The sequence below is a fragment of the Crocuta crocuta genome, unplaced genomic scaffold, assembly GCF_008692635.1.
Source record: "Crocuta crocuta isolate KB4526 unplaced genomic scaffold, BGI_CrCroc_1.0 scaffold80, whole genome shotgun sequence".
NCBI classification, from domain to species: domain Eukaryota; kingdom Metazoa; phylum Chordata; class Mammalia; order Carnivora; family Hyaenidae; genus Crocuta; species Crocuta crocuta.
This window is the reverse complement of record NW_027527559.1, coordinates 1215550-1241893: the sequence shown is the minus strand read 5'-3', so window position 1 is coordinate 1241893 and position 26344 is coordinate 1215550. Positions and strand designations below refer to the sequence as shown.

Sequence of the window (26344 nt, the reverse complement as noted above, 5' to 3'; positions counted from 1 at the left end):
TGAATAAGCGCTGCATCTGAAGATCACTGACTAGTGTGTCTGAAAGAGAGAGGTAGATGGCATGGCAGCCCGATACGTGTGTGCTGGCATCATCGTGGGTCACCAGAGCGGACACCATCATGGTCAAAGTCACATATGTTGCCCAGACACAGGTCCTGCGTTTTGTAAAATGTGATTTTCTGTGTGCATCCGTCAGCATGAGATGGATTAGGAGAGAGAGAGAAGCAGACATCGGGCACGCTGGGCTCCTCGTGACTTTACAGTCACAGAGGCTTTTCTTACTCGAGCTCCATGTCACTCCATCGCTCTAAACATTACCTCGGGATGGCTGAAGGGCGGATCGATCTGGGGGACACGTGAGAGGGGCTCAGCAGAGGTGAAGTTGCAGGAGGACTGGAAGGCAGCCCCTACTCCGTGCCCTCCAGCGGACTCACTCCTGCTGCGTTATCTGTATGATGTGTGTGAGTCTCTGTGTCTCTTTCTCTGTTACCTGATAAGAAACTCTGGGCAAAAAAAGTGATTATAAAATAAAGTTTAAAAAAATTTTATTTTATTCTTTAAAAGTGGGTGATGGGCTTTAATATTTTTACATTGGGTTTGGTACCAGGATTTATCTTCCCATGTGCGTTATTGCCCCAGTTCATAATGGGAACCCTTCCTTTCAAGTTCTTTTTCTTACTATTTTTCTCTTCTTCTCTCCCTCTTTTTCCCCCTCCCCCCTCCTCCTTCTCCTCCTTTTTCTTCTTCTATTTTGGTTAGTTATCTGAACCATTGCATTGTCCTTTCAAGTATGATTGGCTTGAATATACTGAGGGATATTTGATTGCAAAAATTTCTATATCCATTCCCTTCATGTATATACACATTTTCATATAGTTCCAATTAAAACATTTTTTTACACTTATTTATTTTTTGAGAGACAGTGAGACAAAGCACGAGTAGGGGAGGGGCAGGGAGGGAAGGAGACACAGAATCCGAAGCAGCTCCAGGCTCTGAGCAAGTGTTCAGCACAGAGCCTGTTGTGGGGCTCGAACCCACAAACTGAGATCGTGACCTGAGCCGAAGTCGGACACTCTGAGCCACCCAGACACCCAATATAACTCCAATTTAAACACAATTTGGTAATGGGTAAAGAGAAGTAATTTGGATTTGTATTGACTCATTTTAGAGTTGATACAGGACTTTGCTGTCGAGAGAACAAGGTTCTTGACTGTGGTGTGTTTCTGTGCTGTCGGCACAAGGGTGTGGAAAGTATAAGGAGTCATTTCATAAACGGGTTAACTGGCCCTGGTGAACGCCTTAACCTGCACAGCAGCAGTGTTAGAAATTTCGTAACGCGACGGAGACTTCTGCTGGCTGAAACGTTTTTTTCCACCACATGGATCCTCCAGAGAAATTGTAAATCAAGTTCAGCTGATAAATGCATCTATGCCACGTATTTGTAAGGGCAGCTCTTTTGCACTCCCGCTGCTAATGTATACAAACCTTTTATATTTGTATTGTAAGCTTTAATTATAGGTTGAGCTAAAGTGTACAGTCTACACAGAATACAAAATTGCACTAATGTGATCCCTGTTTTTATGTGGATTGTTAGAATTATTTCACACCAGAGATTTGTTGCATTTAACAGGACCAGAATTAGAGTATATCAATTAAGTATATTACCCAGTAATTAAATTGAACTGATAATTGAATTACTATGTTTATTGCTTTGGGGAAATCCTTTGTAAAAAGTGAGGTAATATTCTCCCTTGAAATTATAACAATATACACAGTGTGCACCTCCGTTGTGCAGGGCCCGGAAATTACGTCCCTTGGAACCTCCGCATTGGTGTGTGCCGGCTCTCTCGTATCTTCCTTCATGGGCTAGACTAGCGAGCTCACGTTTTTACACCATCATGTAAACAGTGAAAATCTGAAGTTCCCCTCAGCTCTCAAATCCCGTTTCCTCCTGGAATTGATTCTTCTTTCTGCACCCAGTGCCTCTGACACAGAGAAAAGCAAGGTAAACTGAGTTTGCCAGCAGACCGCGATCGACTGGCCAGTCCTAGTGCTCAGCAGTGAAATCTCCCCATTGTCCATCATTTCCTGAGCAGCTGTTCCGTGTGAGGCCCCTTCATGAGCCCCGTGGATGAGCCAGTAATCAAAATCGAGTCCCCGCCCTCATGAAGCTTACCTATCAGCTGGGACAAGAAGGAAAGAAAGGGCAAAGGAGGTAGAAGCGTGGCACGAAGTGAGGGGTGCTGTTGGCGGTAACGTGCAGCCACAGAGGTAGGCTGCTCCAGATGGCGACCGGCCAGAGTGGGACTGGTTGGAAGCAGGAGGGGGGATGTCAGGGGCCTTCTGCTGTGAGAGGGCAGAGGTCAGGGGGCAGCGCGAGCTGTACCCTATTGAGAAAAAGTGCTCTTGGGGAACAAGAGGGAGAGAGAGCCCATGGACCTAGAAAGGAGTGAATGATGGTGTGAATAGGAGGGACAGTAACGGAGCGTAAGTGAGGTGACAGGTGGTCAGGCTCTTGGTAACAGTAGTCTCTATGTTAGGTGTTTGAATAAAAATTTTAAAATCCACTAAAGGACCTCATACTGGATGGGGAAAATGACTATCATTCGAGGTATATTCCAGAACTATCCTTGTTTGTTCAAGTTAAAAGTGTTTATGACTGACAGAAATGAAAGTTTGGGGGCACTTTGGTGAAGGATTCTGCCACATAGAATGGTGTTAATCAGGTACCCTAAGCCAGAGAGACGGTGTTCTTCAGGAGAATATGCAAAATAAGAATGTGCCTGGCTGTAGACCACAGGGATTAAAAAACTGGGGATTGGAACAGCCATTAATAGCGAGACAACTTGATGGATTGGGATGGCAGTAGTTGCTCAGTTAAGTTCAGCACGATTTTATATAGGACCACTGCAGAAAATGGGCCAGGCAAAGGCAGTTGTATTGATTTCTTTTTATGCTTGGCCACCTCGGAAGGTGAGTCTGGTACACAGAATGCAGGTCTTTTTATATCTTTTCATCTTTAAAGTAGAAACTCAGTCCAGTTAAACTATCCCAGAATTCGAGAGTGTTATTGGACTCTGGAGACCATTTGATCCACACATTCTTGGCCATGGCAGTGGTTACAGTCATCCGGGAAGAGTTTTAAAAACACTGATGCCACTGCCTGATCCTGTATCTGTTAAGTCAGTATCTGTGAAATGTGGGGTCCTGACGTTTACACGTTTATTAGCCTCCGGCTTGATAGTATCGTGCGGGCAGATTTTAGAAACTCTGATCCATTTCTTACCCGTCTCTTCTAGCTCCATATTCCAGAGATTCTCATGGAAGTGACGAGTAGTTGACTATTTTCAGTTCTTACTTCTAATGAATCAACATTTGCCTTGTTGTAAGTTCTTTGGCCATGTTTCCCTCCTGTGTGATTACACCAGACAGTGTGCTTCGTAGTCTGCGGAAGAGTCTGCAGATATTTCAGACTCTTCACAACCTCTCCTCCAAGTAGAAAATTTTTATTTACCACAATTATTTTTTTAGGTTTATGCATTTAAAATTTTTTAATGTTTATTTTTTATAGTTTATTGTCAAACTGATTTCCATATAACACCCAGTGCTCATCCCCACAAGTGCCCTCCTCCATGCCATCTCCCCTCCCCCTCCCCCCACCCCTGTCAGTCCTCAGTTTGTTCTCAGCACTTAAGAGTCTCTCATGGTTTGCCTGCCTCCCTCCCTCTCCCCCACTATTTTTTTCCTTCTCTTCCCTCGTGGTCCTCCATTAAGTTCCTCCTAATCCTCCTATACATGCAAACATATGGTAGCTGTCCTNTGTGTCTGTTGGCCATCGGGATGTCCTCTTTGGAGAAGTGTCTGTTCATGTCTTCTGAAAAATATGGGACGCTTCACAAATTTGCAAGTCATCCTTGCACAGGGGCCATGCTGATCTTGTCTGTATCGTTCCACTTTTAGCATCTGTGCTGATGGAGTGAGCACTGCCACAATTATGTTTTAAGGCATTGTTTTTAGACCTCTTGTCTGCCTGCCCTGTAATGCCTTCATGTTCGTCAGTGTCTAGTGCTGAAAATATTCTTCTGTCAAAATAAGTTAAAGTAACTAAATGCTAAAATGCACGAGTGTTAAGCACCGTGCTGAACATTCTGTCACGCATGACCACATTTAATGTAGCTCTGCAGGGAAAGCACATGCAGCGAAAGCAGGAGAGTCTGTTGCTACTCCCACTGAATATAGATAAAGGACCTGACTTAGAGCGGTCAGTGTTGAAAACACAAAACGTAGGAAGTAGGCGAGCTGGAATGCACATTCGTTTCTTGCCTGCTCTAGCAGCAAAGCTTTTAAATGAGTGTTACACTCATCCTGAACAACGCCAAGCCCTGGAGACACCGAGAGAAGCCATGGTCAGCCCGAGGACAGTCTTTCCAGTCCACATTGTGCAAGTGGGGACGGAATCATGCAAGCAGTGAAAGCATCTAGGAATGTGGAACATGGTACACTGAGTTAGACAACGAATTCTGGAGTCCGATGCCCTGGTTCTGACTCCACTCGTCTGTTGATTAACCACATGATGTTGGGTAACTTAATTTCTTTGATTTTTCCATTATCCCTTTATGTAAAGTTAATACCAGCGCTGAACTCTGGGGTATAGTATCGTGGCTATGAAATCAGTGAACTTTTTTACAAGCTTTTCACCCATGTAAACATCCTGGTTCATAGTAAGCACAACCCCTCAAAAGTCATTTATATGTGGTAGGAGCGCTGGATAGCCAGAGCACAGAGGATGATTAGGACAGTGCAAATACTGTTTATATCATAACTCTGAAAATTTCATTATACTTCTGTCCAAACTTATAAAATGTATGACACCAAGAGTGAACCCGAAGGGACACTGTGGACTTCGGGTTTCGGTGAGTGTGATGTGTTAGTGTAGGGGCAGCCTTGGTGGAAAAAAAAGAAAAGAAGAAACAAGGCTGTTCTGGTGGTGATGTTGATAATGAGGGAGGGGGGCTATGTGCGTGGAGGTGTGTAGGGTGCATGGAAAATCTCTGTACCTTCTGCTGAGTTTTGCCATAGACCTAAAACTCTTCTAAAAATTAAAGTCTTGAAAAAATCCCAACCATTTTGGGGGTGGTGAGCTTACAGTGCTCATGGGAGGGGGTGCGAAGAAAGGTCATTCACAGAGACAACACATTCAAGGGAATTTTTGGTTAAGGTTTTGGTTATGTTTTACAGTAAGGAAATAGCACGTGTGTGTGCATCGTGTGCATTTGTACACTTGATACACATGTGAGGTAAGGAGATGACTGTACACACAGGCACAACCATAGGTACATGTATGTAAACTTACGGACAATATATCAAGACACGTTCAAGGTACAATAAAGATGCAGATGGAAAGAGGAGGACCAGGAGCTTCTGGACAAGGCGATAGAGTGAGATCCTTATTTCGGAGGCTGGACAGGGTGAGAGCAACAGATGAGGAAAAGGTTGTTCTGGAAAGAAAGAAGTTGAATTTGGAAAAAGGAACTGGTTTCCTTCTGAGGCAGAAAGAAGGTCATGGTAATTGATGGCCGTGAAACTACCTTGAGTACCACACAGAGGTAGAGAGACTTGGGGGAAATGACAGTGAAGGTTTGCAAATGACCAACTGTTTGGGGAAAGTGGGATGTGGGAGAGACAGCTGGGTGTGAAGAGTTGGTGGAAGCAATCTTTTGAATACAAAGAGTTGCTATTTGCAGTGAAAGCCAGTGTGTAGCTGGCAAGGACATAATTCAGATCCTTATTATGAGTCCCTTTGAAGTTCTAAGTTGTTGTGATTGTAACACACAGAAGTCACTGCTCCTGAAAAAGATAGCCATTCCCTGAAAACTCAATCTTCTGAGTGATCAGCCCCCATCTGTCAACTTGTTGTAGCTTTTAATTTACCAACCCATGCGTGTGTGATTCTTCTAAATTTGCTTTTTTGTTTGTTTCTTTTCACTTTGACTTTTGAAAATTGCAGAGAAGTTGCACAAATCAAGAAGTCCAAGAGACCTGCCCAGATTTACCAACTGCTTACACTTGGCCGTTTGTGTCTCTGTCATATCTTTATATATACAATTGTTTTCTAACTATTACAGAGGATGTGGGAGACATCCTGGTTTTTATTCCCCTATGTTCTTCCTTATCTCTTCCCTAAGATCAAAGAAGTAGCCTTAAAAAACCAAAGAACGTTAATCAAAATGAGGAAATACAAAATTTACACATTATTATTGAAAAAGCATTCCCCGTCCACATTTTATTGGTTATCACAATAATGTTTAAAGCTTGATACGTTTCCCCTGGTCCAAGATCCAGTCAACGATCATCTTTAGGAATTAAGTATGTCTTTGAAGTCCTTTTACAACTGGGACCATTCCTCATCTTTAATTTTGTTCTTTTATCTCGATTTTTTTTGAGGACTGTAGGGTTTTTGTTTTATGGGTTTATTATTTTGGAAGAATATTCCCAAATTTGGGGTTGTCTAAGAAGTCCTCGCAATGAGATTTATATTATATAGATGTTCTGTCCTTCCCAGCACATCACACAAGGAGGCACATGAGGCCGGTTCATCCTGATACTGGCCATGGTAGTGATGTCACCTAGTTATGATGTCACCTAATTGTGGTTGTGTCTCCATACTGACAGTACATAGAAAGATGTGTTGAGGAGGAAGACCTTCTTCTGCACTGTGGTCCTTCTAGCCGGGCTTAGAGTCACGTTGACTCAGACAGATTAACAGGACAAAGTCAAGCTCCCTAGTCCTGTGTATGGGGAATCCACGGAGACAGGGAGTCCCAGAGGCAGTGAGGCAACACAGAGCTTACATGACTTAGGGAGAGGGCGGGCTCTGAAGACACAAAGGGGAGGAAGGCCATCAGCAGGGAAGTGAAAGAGGTTTTGAAAAACAAAATCTGCTCCATTATGCAGATAAGTTTCTTAAGTAACGGGGAGTCTCTGTTAAGGGCCCTCTTTCTGGTACAGACTCTCCTTTCCAGTAAAAATTTAGGCAGTTGAGGACCAGAAAGACTCTTCTTTATTTGCTGCGTTTTGATTACTGTGAACTCCAAATTATGTTCATGCCAAAGGGACCCATTTGGGGGCAGTCACCCTTAGCCCCTACATAATCTTAAGATTCTTAGTATTTATTTTGTTGCCAAAACTATCCAAGATTTGGCCAGAACAAGTCCTTTCAAGCGGGCTTCAGTGCCTTCTCACCTCGTCTCTTTGTTTCTTTGAGCACCATCTCACTTTCTAGCACAAGGTTATCCAGCTTCAACTAGGACTTTTCCTTCCCCAATCCTGCCTGGAATCAAACATTTCTAAAAACAAACAAACAAACAAAAAAAACAACCAAAAAACGAAAACCAAAAAACACCTTGGTTCATTTTTGTGTTGAGTGGTATGCACACAAAACAAGACCTAGTTCCCATGTACGCTCATTACTATGGGTATTGCTTCCAGGCCATTTCACACCGGAGGGCTAACTTGTGTATATACACACACACACACATATACACGTTTATCTGTACTTAACATCTATATCTACACATGCATCTCTAACTTCTTACTGTCTGCATTCCGGTAAAAGTGAGTGCATTCCAGCGGCCATATCTGTATCTGTACCTCCTCAATGGAGAGAAAACTGGCTTCTGTTATTCTCAGTGTATTTAGGCACTCATGTAAATGTGCAAGACACCAAAGTTACTTTCAGCTTTTCTACCCCTTTACCAATATGAAAAGCAAACGTATTAACGAAAGTATTGGTCTACAACTCCTTTTTGAGGTAACATTGACCTACAGTGAAATGTACAAATCTTAAATTTATAATTCAGTGTGATTTAGAATAGAGTTTTGGAGTTTTAGAGGTGAATCAACACCTCTGTAGCCCACATCCCTATCAAGATACAGAATATTTCATAAAGGATAAAGATCCCTTGCATCCTTTATGATCCAGTCCTCCCTAAAAGCAGCCGTTCTTCTGATTTTTTCTTTGTAGATTAGTTTTGCCTGGATTACAGTGTTATGTAAACAGGATCAAATAGGCACTCTTTGTGTCCAACTCCTTCTGCTAATAACTCTGACTTGCTCACATAGTTGTGTGTGTCAGTACTACATTCTCTTTGTTCCTAAATAGTATTTCATGGAATGAATATGCCACTGTTTACTCACTCCCCTTGCAACAGATATTTCTGTTTGCCAGCTATTGTGAATTAAGATGCCATGAATATTATATGATTTTTATAAATACATTTTTATATCCCTCTGCAGATAACTAGGAATGTAATTGTTGGGCCATAAGGAGATAAATATTTACCTTGAAGAGAAGCTTTCTTTTCCCAAGGAGTGTATTATTTTTCACTACCACCAGCAGTTTTGTGAATCCTGATTCTCTTGTGTGTATACTGGTATCTCATTGTAATTAATTTAATCTTAAATTCTCTGAAATCCAAAAATATTGAGCACTTTTTTATGGGTCGTTGGCCATTGTTATGTCCTTCTTTTTTTGTGCAGTAACTATTCAGATTCCTTTGTCCATTTATTTACTGATATATGTTTTTTCCTAAATTGTAGGAATAGTTTGTATTTTAGATTTAAGTCTTTTTTGTCCCATGACTATTCAATATTCTCTTCAAGTCTCTACCTGGTCTGGTATCAGTGTTTTTTATGAGAAGAAGCTTTTCATTTTGGCAAGGTCTCTTTTATCAATTTCCTTTAGTTATTGGTTTCTTTGTTCTTTCTGATGAACAATTGTTAAGCCAAGGTGGCAGAATGTCCTCCTATATTTTCCTTATGTATGTATGTTTGTATATTTATCTATTTTTGAGGGAGAGAGATAGAGGGTGAGCAGGGGAGGGATAGAAAGAGAGGGAGACATACCAAAGCAACCTCCTCTTTCCGTGCAGAACCCGATGCGGGGCTTGAACTCTAGAAACCTTGGGATCATGACCTGAGCTGAGATCAAGAGTTGGATGCTCAACCGACTTAGCCACCCAGACACCCCCTGTATTTTCCTTTAGAAGTATTTTGGTGTTGACATATTTGTTTCAACCTACAATCCATCTCAAATTGATTTTTATATGGTATGTGATGGAGTGATGGTTTTCTTTTCTTCTGATGTATGGATGTACAGTTGTTTCAGCATTGTTTATTGAAAATAATTTCATAGGTCAGTGGACTTAATGCTTTTGCAAGAATCAAATTTCCACATGTGTGTGGGTCTTTCAGAATCTTTATTCTGTGTAATTCACCGATTTGACTCTCTTTATGGCAAAATCACATTGTCTTGATTACTGTTGTTCAAAATTATGCAGTAATTATGTCTAAGGTTTTTGAATTTCCGTATAAATTTTTCAGTTTGTTAGTTTCTCTTATAAATACTTCTGTGATTGGGACTGAAATTGTGAATCTGTAGGTTGATTAGGGGATAGTTGACATTTTAACAATACTGAGTATTTCATTCCAAAACATAATAAATCTTTCCATTAATTCATTTTTTAAATTTTATTTTGGTAATGACTATGGTTCATGGTGGAGTGATCGTGAACATATCTTGTTAATTATTATGTTTTCTAAACTATTTTAAATGGGGTTTTACATTTTACTTTTCAGTTACTTGATGCTGGTAATCAGAAATATAATTTTCCCTCTGTGATGTGCTAAATTTATTTGTTGATTCATATAGTTGCTTTATATAGTCCTTAGGACATTGTGTATAACCAATTGTGTCATTTATGAATGGTGAAATTTTACTTCTTTGCATTCAAAACATTAAGCTTTTAATTTCTTTTTCTTGCTCATTTATTTTTTTTAAATTTTAAAACGTTTTATTTATTTCTGAGAGAGAGAGAGAGAGAGAGCATGAGCAGGGGAGGGTCAGAGAAAGAAACACAGAATCCGAAACAGTCTCCAGGTTCTGAACTAGCTGTCAGCATAGAGCCTGATGCGGGGCTCGAACCCACAAACTGAGATCATGACCTGAGCCAAAGTCGGACGCTTAAGGAGCCACCCCAGGCGCCCCCTTGCTCATTTATACTCGATAGAACTTCTAATACAATGCTGGACAGAATTGCTGAATACTAGCATCTTACCTTATTTCAGACATTAGCGGGGGCACATTCAGTATTTCACCAGTAATTATTTCTATTAGCTATACTTCTCCTTTGTTTCCCTCTCTTGGGCCTAAAATTTCTCTTTTCTTCCTAGTTTTCTAAGGTACTTGCCCTCCATTATCTTCTTTCTTTAAAACAAACAAACAAAACAAAAACACTGCTGATAGATCTTGCAATGTGCCAGATATTCTGCATGCAATGCAAGCACTTGGATGTGCTTTTCCCCTTTATTACGTTAACGTGATGATTAACCTTGAGTGATCTTCAACTTTAAACAGATCTTACATTCTTTTGCATCTTGCAACCTCTGCTTTGTTGTTATAAATTACTGGTTTATATATTACTGTATGTTAGTTGTTACTATTTTAAGAATGTTTATAATTTTAGTGATTTGGGTCCAAGTGTTTAATTTCTTCTCATGTCTTGTCAGGTTTTGGTACCCAGATTTTGCCAGCCACATAAGGCCAGCTGGGAAGTGTTCCTTTTCGTGTATATTCTGAAGGATGATGTGCAACTGGCGATATGTTCTCCTTATGTGGTAGAATTGACCACTGAAAGCATCTGAACATGTTTTCTTTATGAGGAAGTTTTTGATAATTCAGCCTTTTTCTTTTTTAACAAAGCCTATACCAATCTTCTATTTCATTGTTTTAAATTAATGTTAAAAAGAATTTGTATTCTTTTCATCTTAGGCAAATTATTTAACTAGATTATTTATCATATTCCTTATTCTAAAGCCAAAGACACTTTAGTGATGCCTCCTTTTTCATCCCTGAGACTGGGAGCTTGTTTTCTCTCACTTTTTAATTTAGTCTCTCTTGAGGTTTATTGATTTTTTTTTAGGATTTAAAAAAAAATTTTTTTTAACTTTATTTTTGAGAGAGAGAGAGAGACAGAATATAAGCAGAGAAGGGGCAGAGAGAGAGAGGGAGACATAGAATCTGAGGCAGGCTCCAGGCTTTGAGCTGTCAGCACAGAGCCCAATGTGGGGCTCAAACTCATGAGGTGTGGGATCATGACCTGAGCCAGAGTCGGACACTTAACTTACGGAGCCACCCAGGCGCCCCTAGGTTTATCAATTTCAATACTGTTTCTTCTTCAGTAAATCCACTTTTGGCTCTGCTTATTTTCTCTAATTATCAAATTCTGTTTCACTGATTTCAGGTTTCACTGATTTCTGTCTTTATGAGGATAATATTCTATCTCCTATTTACTCTGAGTTTAATTTGGTCATGTTTGCCAAATTATTTTTGGCAAAAACCTGTTTTATTGCTTTTTTTTTTTTAACCTTTCTTGTCTTCAAATACAACTCTTCAAAACTATAAATTTCCTCTTAAACCACACCTTTAGTGGCATCCCATCAGTTTTTTAAAAAAATATTTTTATTTATTTCTAGGAGAGAGAGAGAGAGAGAGAGACAGTGTGAGCAGGGGAGGGTCAGAGAGAGAGGGAGACACAGACTCCGAAATAGGCTCCAGGCTCTGAGCTGGCAGTCAGCACAGAGCCCGACGCGGGGCTCGAACCCATGAACCGCGAGATCATGACCTAAGCGAAAGTCTGTCGCTTAACCGAATAAGCCACCCAGGCACCCCAACATCCCATCGGTTTTGATGTGTTAAAAACCTTCATTGTTGTTCAGTTTAAATATTTCTTTTATTTCCTTTTGATCTTTTGGTTCAGCCATCCGTGGTGATGCCAAAGTCAGTCTAAATTTCCAAATACTGGGAATGAGTTTCAACATGGCTTATTTTGCAGCTTTCTAATTTAAGTCTGCTTTTATCAGAGAATATACTCTGGCAGACCTTGCATATATGCTTGGAAAGAATGTGTGTTCTGCAGTTATTAGGTGTAGCGTTCTGTGAACATCAGTCACACCAGCATGTTCATTGGATAGTGTTGTTCGGGTCCTCTGTGTACTTAGTGACTTTTGTCTAGTTGTTTAATCAGGTTCTAACACAGAGTAGTAAATTCAACTGCAGTTTTGTATTTCTCTTCTTCTTTCTTACTTTAGTTCTGTCCATTTCATTTCATAGGTTTTGAAGCTACTTTTCAGTGCAAATACTTTGAGAGGTTTTGTGTCTTCTGCCTAGATTGGCCATTTGACTTCTATGGAATGACCCTCTTTCATCATATTCCATATATTACAGTTTATTTTGCCCACTGTTTCTGTAAGCCAGCTTTCCTATGCTTAATACTTCTGTAATTTCCCTTCCCATACTTTTGCTTTCAACTGAAATTGTATTTGTATTTAAAGCTCATCTCTTATAAAAAACAAAGTGTTGAATTTTTCAACCATTTGGACAATGTCTCCTTTGCATTTTGGGTGTTTAATACATATACATTTAATGTAATGTAAATAAAAATAATTTGATGTTTATCACAGTGGTTCATAATTTATTTTATCTCCTCCATATGACCTTTTATTTATTCCTCTTCATCTTTTTTATTTGACTAACAATATTTTTATACTCATTTTTATGCCTCTTTTAACTTTTCAAATATACCTCCCTGAATTACTTTTTTAAACAGTTACTCTGGAGGGGGCGCTGGGGTAGCTTAGTTGGCTAAGCATCTGCCTCTTGATTTCAGTTTAGGTCATGATCTCATGGTCATGAGTTCAAGCCCTGCATTGGGCTCTGCACTGGGCTTGGAGCCTGCTTAAGATTCTCTCTCCCTCTTTCCACTCTTCTCTCCTCTCTTTCTCCCTCCCACTTTCTCTCTCCCTCTCTCTTTTTCTCTCTCTTCTTCCTCAAAAGAAAACAGAGAGAGAAAAAAAAAGAAAAAAATTATTCTGGAGATTAAAATATGCTTTTTAAACTAATAATCTACTTAGATTTAATATTGTATCACTTCATGTAAAATATAAGAATCTTATACCAGAATGATTTCATTTAACTGCCATCTGTGTTCATTCTCTTATTTGTATTACTTAATTGCTTCAGTAACTTTCCTTACCTATTTCCACCTTATATTTTTGGATGTGAAGTTGCTGTAAAACATGGGCATAAAGCATGTAAGGCCGCATGAACCTCTCAGCATCTCTTCTCTGTGTTTGGTATTCTGTAGGGAACCTGAAAGGAGGTGAAGGTTTCTTTCTTAGCACAGGACAATATAAAGATTGACAAAGCTTTTTTTTAAAAAAATACAGAAATAATACCAGTGAAAAAAATGTGTCGGTTACCTAATTCTGAGTCTTAGAACTTTAAATTTTAGTGATATTATTGAGAATCAGCCAGATTTCCTTATTTCTTCCCTTTCTACTTCCCTCTTCCCATTCCTTCCTTCCTTCACTCCTTTTTGTTACCTTTTTTCTTCCTTCTTCCCTCTCTCCCTCCCTCCCTCTTTTCTTCGTTCCTTTCTTCCTTCCATTCACAAACATTTGTTGAAATCCTAGTATGTGTTAGGCATTTAGACCCAGAGCCTTGAACCTTGGTTTTCTCATCCATAAAATGGCATTCAGTAGCTAATGTCTTGTATTCGTGTGGAGATTAAACTAGATGGAAAAAATCTGTGTGTTTTGCTAATCAGAGGCTCTACATTTAGTAACTATCAATGATACTGGCCATAATTTTTCAGCAAACACCGATTTCTTCCCCAGCCTCCAAATGTGATCAGTTGTGTGGAGTTGACGTGCTAAGGAATGCCATCTAGGCAGTTGTGTTTTGTACAGGGCCCCTCACAGGTCAAGGAGAGTCTGCAGTAGCTAGAGGGATCCGAGCTGTGAAACAAGCAAGCCCAATCCAGCTTACACCTTAATGTTGAGGTGGTTTAAAAGCCACAAGGGTCATCATCTTCCACAAATAATACAACCCCAGATGCTTAGTCAAAAAGCTCCTCTTTTTTATTCCTGCTGTTCTTAGGCACGCTCTGTGTATTGCTGGTGTCCCTTATGTTAGGTTTGACAGTGATTCGGAGAAGGTTTCAATATTGTAAATTTGCAGAATATTGAATTTAAAGGCATCCAGCTAACGTATTAAAACAGAGGCAGCCAGGCGTGACTAACATGGCATAGTCATTAAACTTGCTGCCAGCACTTCTTTCCCAACCAAAAATTTACTTACTATTTTCTATATAATGAAGTTTTAGTTCCCATGAGCAATCAGAAATATTTTACTCTAATGCTTTTCAGAATGCTGACAAGACCCGTCTGAAAGTGATGCCTAAATATATGTGAATGTGCAACTCACGCTTACCCCAGGTTTTAAGGAGGTAGTGCGTGAGAACCCGGATTTGAAAGGAGACTGATCAGGTGATCATTATGCTTTATTAAAGCAGAAACAATCCTTTCTGCTACTTGCAGTTTGAATTCCTATGTATTCTCCTCCATGGAAACCGACTGCTTATATTGTGTTGGAAAAAATGAGATTAAAGAAATTTCTCTCAAGATTTGCTTAATTCACATGTTTCCCTCCATTATGCCACCCTATTTTTTTTTGTTTATTTATTCTGAGAGAGAGAGAGAGAGAGAGAGAGCGCGTGTGCACACATGCGTGAGTGTGAGTGTGGGTGGGGCAGAGAGAGAGAATCCCAAGCCGTCCACGCTGTCAGCACAGAACCCAACACAGGGCTCGTACTCGTCCCATGAGATCATGACCTGAGCGGAAGCCATGAGTGAAACATTTAGCCAACTGAGCCATCTGGGCACCCTACTCACCTTAGTTTTGTTTTGTTTTGTTTCGTTTGTATTCAAGGTTAAGGTTTGTCATCCAAAAATTTTTGTGTGGAAGATGGGTCCAATAAGCTGAATTTCCTTAACTTAACTTTCTTATTTGTATTAGCTTCCTAGGTCTGCTGTAACGAAGTACTGAAAACTGGGTGGCTTAGAACAACAGAAATGTATTCTCTTTCGTTTGGGAGTCTAGAAGCCTGGACCTCAGGTGTTGGCCGGCCGTGCCCGTCTGACGCTCTGGGTGGAATCCTTTCTGATCTTCTGGCTGGTAGTCTTTCCTCTTCCTTAGCCTACAGTGGCGTCAGGCCAGTCACTTTGTTCATGTGGCGCTCCCGTGTGTGTGTCTGTCCTCTCTTCTTATAAGGACACTAGTCATATTGGATTAGTTTCCCCCCAGTAGAGTCTGACCTCACTGTAACCTTGTTACCCCATTTGTTCTGGAGGTCACGTTCCCAGGTACTAGGGGTTAGGCCTTCAACATATCCCTGGGTGGACACAGTTCATCCCACAGCAATATCGTCAATCTAGTTTTCTTTGAAATGAGCACTCGATGCTGACAGTCAGGAAATTAGTACGAATGAAGCATGTGGGTGACACAGGGTGCAGATCCAGAATTTGGTCAAAATACTGCTTCAGTCCATACAGTGACTTGCACACGGATGCCGAAAGCAGCCTTATTCATCATCGACAAAACCTGGACGCAACGAGCTGCCCTGCAGTAGGTAAGTGGAAGTAATTGCACTGGCATGCACGCAGCGCAGCACTCTTCAGCACTGAAGAGAAACGGGCTCTCAGACTTTGACAAAACATGGAGGAGACTTAAATGCACATTCCTAATGGAAGGAAGCCACTTTGAAACGACTAGATGATTCAGATTATATGACCTTCTGCAAAGAGCAGAAGCACAGAGACAGAAGAAAGATCAGTGGTTGCCGGGGATGCAGGTTGGCGTTGAGGGGAGGGGAGGGACGAGTAGGCGGAAGACCCAGGGGTTTCAGGGCGCTGGAAAACTGGGATGGGTGTTGGACGTGTATCCAAACCCACAGAGTGTACAGTTCTGAGCAAACCCTAAAGAACACAGCTGACCTTGGGTGATTTGAGAGCATCAGTGTAGATGCAGCATATGTAAGAGTGTCCCCCTCTGGAGGGGGGTGCGGATGATGGAGGAAGTTAGTCATGGGGTGGGGCAGCATGTGTATGGGAAATCTCTGCGCCTTCCTCTCAATCTTGCTGTGGCCCTAAATCTGCTTTTTTTAAAGCCTGAAAATACTATTTCATAACAGAACTCAAGCTGTTTCTGGTGTGTTTCACATACACACGGCTAATCACAGGCCATCCATCAAAGCACTCTTGGCTCAGGCGAGGATGTTGGACTTCCAATGTTTTCCTCTTGGGCTGTTATAATCAGAGAGGCGCTTCCTTAGCTCTCTGCTCAGAGGAGCACTTGTGGAAGCCACTTCTCGAGTCAGCTGACTCACTCTTTTCTCTTCAGTTAGGAAGTATTCCTCTTTCTTCTTCTCCTCAGGATTTCGAGTATAAGGGTTTTGCTTTGCTAAAACTTCCCTTTGTGATGGGATGAAACTGGAAATATGTCTTGGGCTGTGTGTACCCTGACCCTGCTCTCAGAGCCATTCTTGAGTTCCCCAGGGCTGGTGTTGAGTACCATCTCTACAGTAATATTCTCTGGAAGAAATACTGAATGTCTTACTTCCTTGTTAGGAGATGGGACTTCGTCATCTTGTAATGTTTCATCCCCTGGAAATGTGTTGCTCTTGCTTATTTCCCTAATTTAACGTCCACGGTTCTTGACAATATTCGGTTATTGGAGACTCCTCGTCAGACTCTGTACATGTCCCTGAAGTACTGATAATTCACACGATGTTCCTGGGAATTTACGATGAGCCTCATTTTTTAATGTTCAGTATTTCTTCTGCTTAGCATGGAAATGTACAGATTCAGAGGTTCCTTAGGTTGGTTACTCTACTGGGTACAGATAGACAGAGACCTTCAGTAACCCCATCACGCCTGGAATCCATGAATTATGGCAGGAAGCATAAGAAGATACTATTTTATTTTGGTGGCCCAAAACAGAAACGAAACATCAGAGAGCATCTATTCAAGCCTGAGTGATCAGTACTGGGGAAGGTTTGGTCAGGAATCTCCAGACTGGGGAACACGTGACCACTCGTTGTGGGACTAGACTTCATAATGAGGATTTTCCTTGTACACTAAGCTTACATGTTTATTAATATTTTGTATGTAACAATTATCAGTAAATTGTGTAGCTGGGCTTTAAAATTGACAGAGCTACAGGACTTTTGAAATGATCCAATTCAACCCACTGGCATGTGTTAGTATTTTCACTTTTTTTTTTATGTTTTATTTATTTCTAGGAGAAAGAGAGAGAGAGAGACAGACAGACAGACAGCATGAGCAGGGGAGGGTCAGAGAGAGAGGGAGTCACAGACTGAAACAGGCTCCAGGCTTCGAGCTGGCAGGCAGCACAGAGCCTGACGCGGGGCCCGAACCCATGAACCACAAGATCATGACCCGAGCGAAAGTTGGACGCTTAACCGACTAAGCCACCCAGGCGCCCCAGTATTTTCACTTTTTATGAAGAAGCTGACACCCAGGGAGAGCAAAACTATAGACCACAGAGCACCTTACTGCACGAGTGGGGTTAGAAATCACGTCCTTTGGTGCTCAGTCCAGATGCTTTTAGACTAGACTTGCCTATCGTTGTTTTGTGTAGTGCTACGTACAATACCACTTGAGTGTTCTTTCAGAATCTGCTTAAATATCTTTCTGGTAATATTTGGTCACGTGTAAGTATTTCAAGACAATTTGGCTTTGCTTTTCACTTTGAAATGTACTCCTTTGTTGCTGGCTTAGGTTTTCATTGTTTTGATAAGTGAGGTTTTATTGTATGGTAGCTAATCGCCAAAGAATGTGTCTTTGATGGCAGAACAGCTAATTCATCTATGCTAGAAATGATGATTCTTTTGGTTTGAATTATAAACATGAAAACTCTTCACCACAGCCATGCTTTGAATTGAAAACAGTGTTGCTAATGATACACAAACTAAAAATACAGTGTAAATATTAAAGCCGCTAAGTTCATGCTGGAGAGCTACCTTTTTGGAGTTACTTATTTCATGGGTTCAGAAATAATAAAAGATCCATGTAAATGATCACCAGGTGAGTGAGGTAGAGCCTTAGACTTGGTTTGAATGTCCATGCTTAACAAGGTCAGCATTACTTAGGATTAATAAGATACAGAGACATGACAGATGCTTCTATTTGTTTAACAGGGACACAATGATGCTCTTTGACCAAATCCAGATGTGTTTATATAGCTCGTGGTCACACTCCAAAGTCCCCACCTGATATAAGCCATTTTGGACCAAAGGAATGAAGAAAGTGTTCACATGGTATTTTCCAAAAATCTGTTAGGTACCTAGACAGTTCTAAATATTTTTATTAACCAAAATGAATTAAAAAATGAAATAAGTTGAGAGGCCTGGATGGATCGGTCAATTGAATGTCCAATTCTTGATTTCGGCTTAGATCATGATCTCATGGTTTGTGAGTTCGAGCCCTGCATCTGCCTCTGTGCTGACCACATGGAGCCTCCTTGGTATTCTCTCCCTCCCCCTCTTTCTGTGTCCCTACCCTGCTTGTACTCTCTCTCTCTCTCTCTCTCTCTCTCTCTCTCTCAGGTAAATAAGCAAACATTAGAAAAAAATTCTTAAAAAGTGAAAAAAGATGGGGCGCCTGGGTGGCTTAGTCGGTTAAGCGTCCGACTTTCGCTTAGGTCATGATCTCACGGTTCGTGGGTTCGAGCCCCGCGTCGGGCTCTGTGCTGACTGCCAGCTCGGAGCCTGGAGCCTGTTTCAGTCTGTGACTCCCTCTCTCTGACCCTCCCCTGCTCACGCTCTCGCTCTCGCGCGCTCTCTCTCTCTCTCCTAGAAATAAATAAAAATATTTAAAAATAAAGTGAAAAAAGTTGACTAGGTTATTTTAGAAATAAAGATAATCAGGGGCGCCTGTGTGGCTCAGTCAGCTAAGCGTCCGACTTCAGCTCAGGTCATGATCTCACGGTTCGTGGGTTCGAGCCCCGCGTCGGGCTCTGTGCTGACAGCTCAGAGCCTGGAACCTGCTTCAGATTCTGTGTCTCCCTCTCTCTCTGCCCCTCCCCTGCTCATGCTGTCTCTCTCTCACTCAGAAATAAATAAAAAAAATTAAAAAAATTAAAAAAAAGAAAGACAGAGATTGTACATTTTACGTAATTACTTGAGAAGTCAGTTGCACACGTGCACGCTCACATTCACACGTGCACATGCACACACACACACACACACAGAGTTCCTATAAAGAGCATACATAGTACAATGAGATCGAGGTGTACAGTTTCCAGAGGTGGGACTGTACAAAGGTTCAGACAGGACTATTGCAACAAAGTGATTAGGGGTAGTGCTTATGTAAGGGTTTAGGGCAGGGATTGGCACACTTTTTCTATAAATGTCTAGATAGTAAATATATCAGGCTTCTCAGTCCCTTTGGGAAAACTCTGCCATTTTAATGTGGAAGCAGCCATGGATAGTATATGAAAAATATATTGTCTGTGTTTCAGTAAAACTTTATTTTCAAAAACACGCAGTAGGCCAGATTTAGCCCATGGACAGTAGTGTGCTGGCCCATCCCTGATACAAAGCATAGCAGAAAGACCAAGAGACTTGATGTCAGAAAATGTGGTTTCAAGTTGAACCCCTTCAGGAGTTTTTTCCAGCTTGGCCATGGACATTACGTTTTTTAATTTTCCATCTTAGCTTGTCACAATATAATTAGTAGGAAAAAGGGTTGTTATAAAGATAAAAAGAAAGAACATAGACATCCTGGCAAACAGGGACCATATGACACAACTAAATAAATTCATCCCATCACATCTGCACCCCCCCCCACAACTGACATAACAGTCGATAGAAAGTATAAATTCATGAGGACAAAAAATGGTACAAGAGAAGATGCCAGCGACAAGACACATTAGTAAGGGTTTTGAATTTATAATGCTAAGATATGAGTAGCAAGAGTTAAGAAAGTTAAAACCTGTCTACGGCAGCCAGAGTAAGAAGGAAGCTCACTTGTGTTTCCGAAACTTCAGAAGACTTTTTGGAAATGGACAAGATTGTACATCCCAAAGTGAGGATGCCAGGTGGTCGTAAACACAGGAAGTTGGTGTGTGGGGCATGTAAACTGGATCCCACACACGAGCCAGCACGGTGATCCTTCCCTCCCCCTCCCCTGTGACAGCAGGTGGGGGATTTAGTCTCTGTGTGTGTTGACGCAGTAGGCTCTGAGCTCAGACACCACAATGACTGATGATGGGCATTTGCTCTTAGTGAATACAAAGAGGCTTAAGTAAAATTACATTCTGAATTGGTGATTTACCCTTAGCTGGCTTCCCAAGATTCACCAGGATACTGACAACATTCAGACTTAAAAGCCTTGTAGAAATAGACCAAAAAAACAAAAATCAAAAAAAGAAAAGAAAAAAAAACTCCACAAAGCTTCACAAGATATAAATTACATCATCAGAGAGGTAAAATGTATGTTTTCATAAAATAAAGAATGCTGTTATAAAAAGGATTATCCAGAAAACAAGGGAAAAATATGACAGCAGAAATACAAAACTTCCACATAATGAGGGAAGCACAAATTCACAATGATGCTAGAGCAATACTTCTTAAACTTTAGTGCACACGCAAATCACTTGGAGAATTGGATAAAACGCAAGCTCTGATTTCGTGTTTCCAGGGTTGGGCTTAAGTTTGTGCATTTCTAACATGCTTGCAGATGATGCTGATAAATGTCATTCTCAGACACTCTTTGAGCAACAAGGCTCTGTAGGGTCACATAAAGTAAACAAAGAGATGCGAAATCAGAGAGGAAATAACAGAGTGCCAATCTAGGGGATTTCTGGGCCAAGTGCAGACCCAAAAAGACAAAGGAAGGCACAGATGGGAGAAGAGATTTTAAAAGATGAACTAAAAGAAAATTATCCAGACTATGAGTTTCCAAATTGACAAAGCTACCAAGTGTCTGGGACAGCAACTGAAGAATGATCTACATCAAGGCACATAATAAAATTTCAGAATTATCATGTAGGGATAAAAAGAAAGTTGTAAAAGCTCCCAGGATATAATCACTCACATGCATACTCCTCATAGCAAACTTTTCAAAAATCAAATAGCCAAGTAGCAGCATTACCTCCAGGTTTTCAAATGTACCACCTTATACCTAGCCTGGATCACAACTCAGCCTGAGCAGAAATAATGAATATATTTCATATTGGCATGCACATCAATTCTTTGGAGTAAACAATTTAAAGAAGGTTGATGTATTCTTTCTCAGGTAGACATGTGCCCCTCAAAAGAAGACATAAAATTCCTAGAATCCAGGAAGCAGGGAATTCAACAAAAGAGAACGGCAAATGGGATTTCTAGACAGTAATGAACGTAAAGTCAGCATTGATAGCAAGTCTAGGTTGTAACCGTTGCCAACCGAAGCAGAGAACACATGGCTCTAGGAAGGATGTTTCCAGGAATAGAGAGCGATGCCGAGTTGAAGGGGCCACAGAAAGAGGCTCAAGCTCACTTGGGGAAAGCACTGAGTATTTTTTAAAGCTTTATTTATTTATTTTGGGGGGCCGGGGTGAGCATAAGCAGAGGACAGGCACAGAGAGAGGGAGAGAAAGAGAGTACCAAGCCAGCTCCCCACTGTCAGCACAGAGCCTGGTGTGGGACTCGATCTCAGGAGCCGTGGAATCATGACCTGAGCTGAGATCAAGAGTCAGATGCCTAACTGACTGAACTACCCAGGCTCCCAGAAGCACTGAGTATTTTAAGGAAAGGTCATAGACCCCTAGTGATATCCAAAAACTGTTGGTTACTATGTAAGACTACATATTTCGGCAGCTAACATGATATTATTATTAGAATGAAATGTGACTGGTGTTCTTTCTAATGTCCTAAGGATCCCAAAGAAATCACACCTACCATAACCCTAAAGAGTAGATTTTAATGATCTGTGGGAGAAAAATAAAGGTGATTTCTGATTGTATCCTACAACTGCCACATGCTTAATGGAAAGGCTAGAGTAGCGTCTTCATGGCGAGGGAGTGTTGGAAGGATGGTGATACTACGTTGCATATGGCGTAAGGGTCGCTGGGCAGCAGCTAGAGGCATGCTGAGTCAGCGGGAGGGAACGAGCTGACATTTCATTTGATTCCAGAGTTTGGAGGAACTGCCACCCCACTTTATTAAGGAGTGAGATTGCTTTTACTTTCTGTACTTAAAAAAAAAAATGTTTTATTTATTTCTGAGAGAGAGAGACAGCGTGAGCAGGGGAGGGTCAGAGAGAGAGACACAAACAGAATCTGAAACAGGCTCCAGGCTCTGAGCTAGCTGTCAGCACAGAGTCCGACGCAGGGCTCGAACCCACGAACCGCGAGATCATGACCTGAGCCGAAGTTGCATGCCCAACTGACTGAACCACACAGGCACATCTGTACTTTTGAAAAGCAATGACATTAGGGGACGAGAACTGAAGTAAGGTTACATCATAATAGATTCAAAGGAGGCCTCCAATATCACCCTTTGCTGCTGAAACAGCAACCTGTGAAATTTTTTTTCCTTTCCTAATTTTCTTACTCCCTGTTATGACCTTTTCTTCCCACTCAGTTCCCTTTCACATTTCTTATAAGGCTATTTAAGTGGTGATGAACTTCTTTAACTTTTGTTTGTCTGTGAAACCTTATCCTGCTATTCTAAATGATAAGTCACATTGAGTCATTTTAGTTGCAAGTTTTAGGGTTTGTTTTGTTTTTCTTTTCAGCACTTTGAATGTATCTTGCCACTCCTCTGCACTACAAAATTTCTGCTGAAAAATCAACTGAACCCCTTATGCAGTTGCCCTTGTATGTAACTCTTTACTTTTCTCTTGGTGCTTTTAAAGTTCTCTCTTTATCACTACTTTTTGCCATTTTAATCATGTGTCTTGGTGTGGACCTCCTTGCATTAATTTTGTTCAGGGGCTCTCTGTGCATCCTGTATCTGGGTTTCTATTTTCTTCCTCAGATAAAGGAAGTTTCCCGCTAATAACTTTTCAAAAAAATTTCGTGCCCCTTACTCTCTCTCTTCTTCTTCTTCTGGGATACCTATAATCTGAATGTTACTATACTTGATATTATTTGAGTTCCATTAACCTATATCCATTCGTTCTTTTGTTCTTTTGTTTGTTAATTCTTCTTTCTTTCTTGTTTATTTGCTTTCCATTACCCTGGCTTTTAGGTTGCTGAATTTTTACTCTACATCCTCTAATCTGTTCTCCATCCTCTTACTTATTCCCTATAGTGTATTTCTTATTTTAGTTATTGAGTTCTTCTTCTCTGTTTTAAAATTTTTTAATTGTTCTCTTTTTTGAAGGCCTCACTGAGGTCCTGTGCTCTTTCATCATGTCCAGTGAGTATATTTGTTACTATTACTTTGAAATCTTCATCAGGCAAATTGCTCATCTCTTTTTCATTTAGCTCCTGTACTGTGTTCTTGTCCTACTCTTTTACTTGGGGTATATTCCACTGTCTCATTTTATCAGTTCTCTCTCCTTGCATTTACATGTTAGCAAAGCCGTCTATGTGTCCTGATCTTGAAAGTAGGGGCCTTATGAAGAAGTGTTCTTTTAGTGCTCTGTAGGGTAATGCCCTTTGTTCCCAGATCCTAGGGCTCCAGGGGTGTCTCCTGTGTGGCTTGCTTGTGCTCCCTGTAGCCAAGCATATTTGCCCTCAGTCTAGTTGGCTGCAGTGGCCCACTTTGGCTCCTGTGGGTACACCAGGTATGGTTTGGTCCCTGCCCTGTTACGGGGCCTGTCTGGGACTATGATGGGCTTTTAGTTGGGTGGTGTCAGTCAGACCAGATACCTGCCTTTGGTCTGTCTGCGGGGCTGTAATCACACTAAGCTGCAGGGTATGCTCCTGGTGCTGCCCTCTGAGAGGACTTTGTTGTTGGGCAGGACTCAGATCTGATGTCTGTGCCCAATCTGTCTGTCAAGGCTGCTGTCACGTTGATCAGGTGCTCTCTCTGCTCTGCCACCATAAGTTTTGACTGTTAAGCTGTGGGCACACTGTTGTGTCTGATTATCTTTCATTCTCCCTAGGACAGGAGTCACTCTGGAGGGTGTGCTACCTGCCAGGATTGTTTGCAGAGTGTGTTGGAAAAGAAGCTGCTTTGGAGGGACACCTGCCAAGTGGGGCAGGTTGGGTGGGGGTGGATTTGTAGGCAAAGGCAGAGCTAGCCTGATAGGTGGAGTGTTCATACTGTCGCCCACACGTGTCTGGCTGTCTGGCAGTGGGGGGAGAGAAATGGGGCCCGCCAGCATTTTTGTTCTTGGAGAAGCCTCCTAAGGATCCTTGCCCCTCCAGTGCATATTCTGAGATGAGTTAATAAATCTCCATACGTAACCAGGTGCTATTCAAACTGCTGCTTCCGTTCTGTGCCTTGGCCAGGTTCTTTGCCATGCTGGCTTTTTAAGGACGAGGGCTCAGTTTCCTCTCCTGCTCTGGCTCTCCTGGAGCTAGCTCACCAATTTGTAAAGCAGCTGGAGCTAAGTGCCGATTGTAAGAATTTGTGAAGCTAAGCCCCAGTGGTTTCCGGGCCAGATGTTCTGGAGACTCATCTTCCCTGTGCAGGTCCTCTCTGCCTGGGGCTCCTGGTGTGGAGGCTGATGTGCTCCTTTCTCTGTGTTTGTGGTGTCCCTCCCACACGTGGTGAGTCATCCTGGGCACTTATTCCAACCACGTCTCCACACCATCTATCCATTAGATGTGGCTTCTGCGGTCAGATTGACCATGGAGATTCTGCTGTGCTGGTCAGTCTTTGGGTTGTTCTGAGTTAGTTGCACAGATGTAGCTGTTATCTCAGTGTGTGCATGGGAGGAAGTGAGCTCAGGAAACTCATACTCTGCCGTCTTTCTAGAAGTCCCATTTATTGTCCTTTAGGAAAAATACATGTGATCTCAGGTGCTAAGAAGAAGCTAAATGATAAAAGTAGGTACTGGTTAGAAGGGACTTTGTAAGGTCATAGGTTCTGTGTCTCTGCTGCTATAGAGGGCCTTCCTCCTTCCCAACTCCCCCTACTCCTCAGGAGATGCACTTTGTGGAGCAGAAGAAAGTCCCGCAGACAAGTTGTGTCTTCTCTGCCTTGAGGACACATAGGCCCTTCTCCCTGAGAAAAGGATGCCTCCGTCTTCCAAGTGTGACCCTTTTCTGGTGCTCAGTACTCTAGAACACTTCTGCCTTGATATACGTATATCAAGGAAGATAAAAGCTGGACCATATTGCTTCACTACTAAAAACAGTTTATTGATTTAACTCTGTCTGGGTCTTCCTTCAAGTCTCTGGTCTCATGGACTGAGCGCTGTCTACTCTCCGCCGTCCCCTTACTCGTATCTTGTGGTGCAACTACTGTAAGCTACTCCGTGTTCACCAAACGTGCTGGACCTTCCTCACATCCTAGTAGCCCCTGTCTGCTTAGAATTTCCCTAACTTCCCTGTGGCCAACTGTAGTTTCTCAAGACAACCTCAGTGTGGTACAGGCTCTTCTTCGTGTGACTTTGCAGCTCCTTCCTCAGGCAGGTCCCGTGTCACCGCCCCGTGACCAAACATCGTATGGCTTTGACAAATAGAATGTGGCAGAAATGACCCTATGGCATAGCCCTTAACTGGCTTGTCAACTTCTGCTTTTCTGTCTTTTGGTAGCAAGCCTCTTTGTGAGAAGTATAGTTTCGCTATGATCACTGTGCTATGAGAAGGTGCCAGAAAATGCAGAGCTCTGTTCAGTGAGGGGAGAGGGGTGAGAGGGTGAGGGGAGAGATAAAGGAGAACTAGAGAAGTGTGGTATCAGGCATGTGATTGATAAGGTCCTTTTACCGGTAGATCCTCCAGACTGAGCACCCAGCCTGATACCTTGTGAGTGAATCACTGCCAACTGCCCAGCTGAATCTTTTCTGAATTCCTGACTCATGAGATAATGAAAAGGATAAAATGGTTGATTTAAGCTACTAAGTTGTAGGGTAGTTTGTTGTGCCATAATAGATAATAGAAAAATCGACCAACTCTGCATTTCAGAAACCACGCTTTCACCAAAGGCACTAAATAATCACCAAAACTCCAGTCAGACAGCTTTCTGTTTTCCACCTGCTGATCTTCTGTGTGGCATTTTCCATTGTTCCCTGCCCTTTCTGTAAATATCACAGTGGGGTAGTTGTTACCTCTGCTGTATCGGCTCTCATTGTTGAAGTGGGGTCCTCTACCTCTGCTAATTTCCCAAGATGGGTTTTCCCTCAAAATTCTCTCCTGATGGTTCATCAGTCATGTCTCCATTACAACCACGGTTAAAAACCACATAAGCCTGACTTATTGCATAATGCAAACACATTTCCAGACTCAAAACTAGAAAGTTGCTTCTTGATTTTTTTTTTTTTTTTT

The 26344-nt window shown here is 41.7% G+C and overlaps 1 protein-coding gene and 1 non-coding gene across 2 annotated transcripts in view; one reads left to right on the top strand and one right to left on the bottom strand.

Moving 5' to 3' along the window:
- Positions 1 to 26344, top strand: part of LOC144236384 (uncharacterized) — a 613069-nt gene that overhangs the window by 203470 nt on the left and 383255 nt on the right. The gene's annotated exons all lie outside the window — the stretch shown is intronic.
- Positions 3878 to 3984, bottom strand: LOC144236439 (U6 spliceosomal RNA). The gene has a single exon (XR_013336543.1). It is a non-coding gene; the product is annotated as a U6 spliceosomal RNA (small nuclear RNA).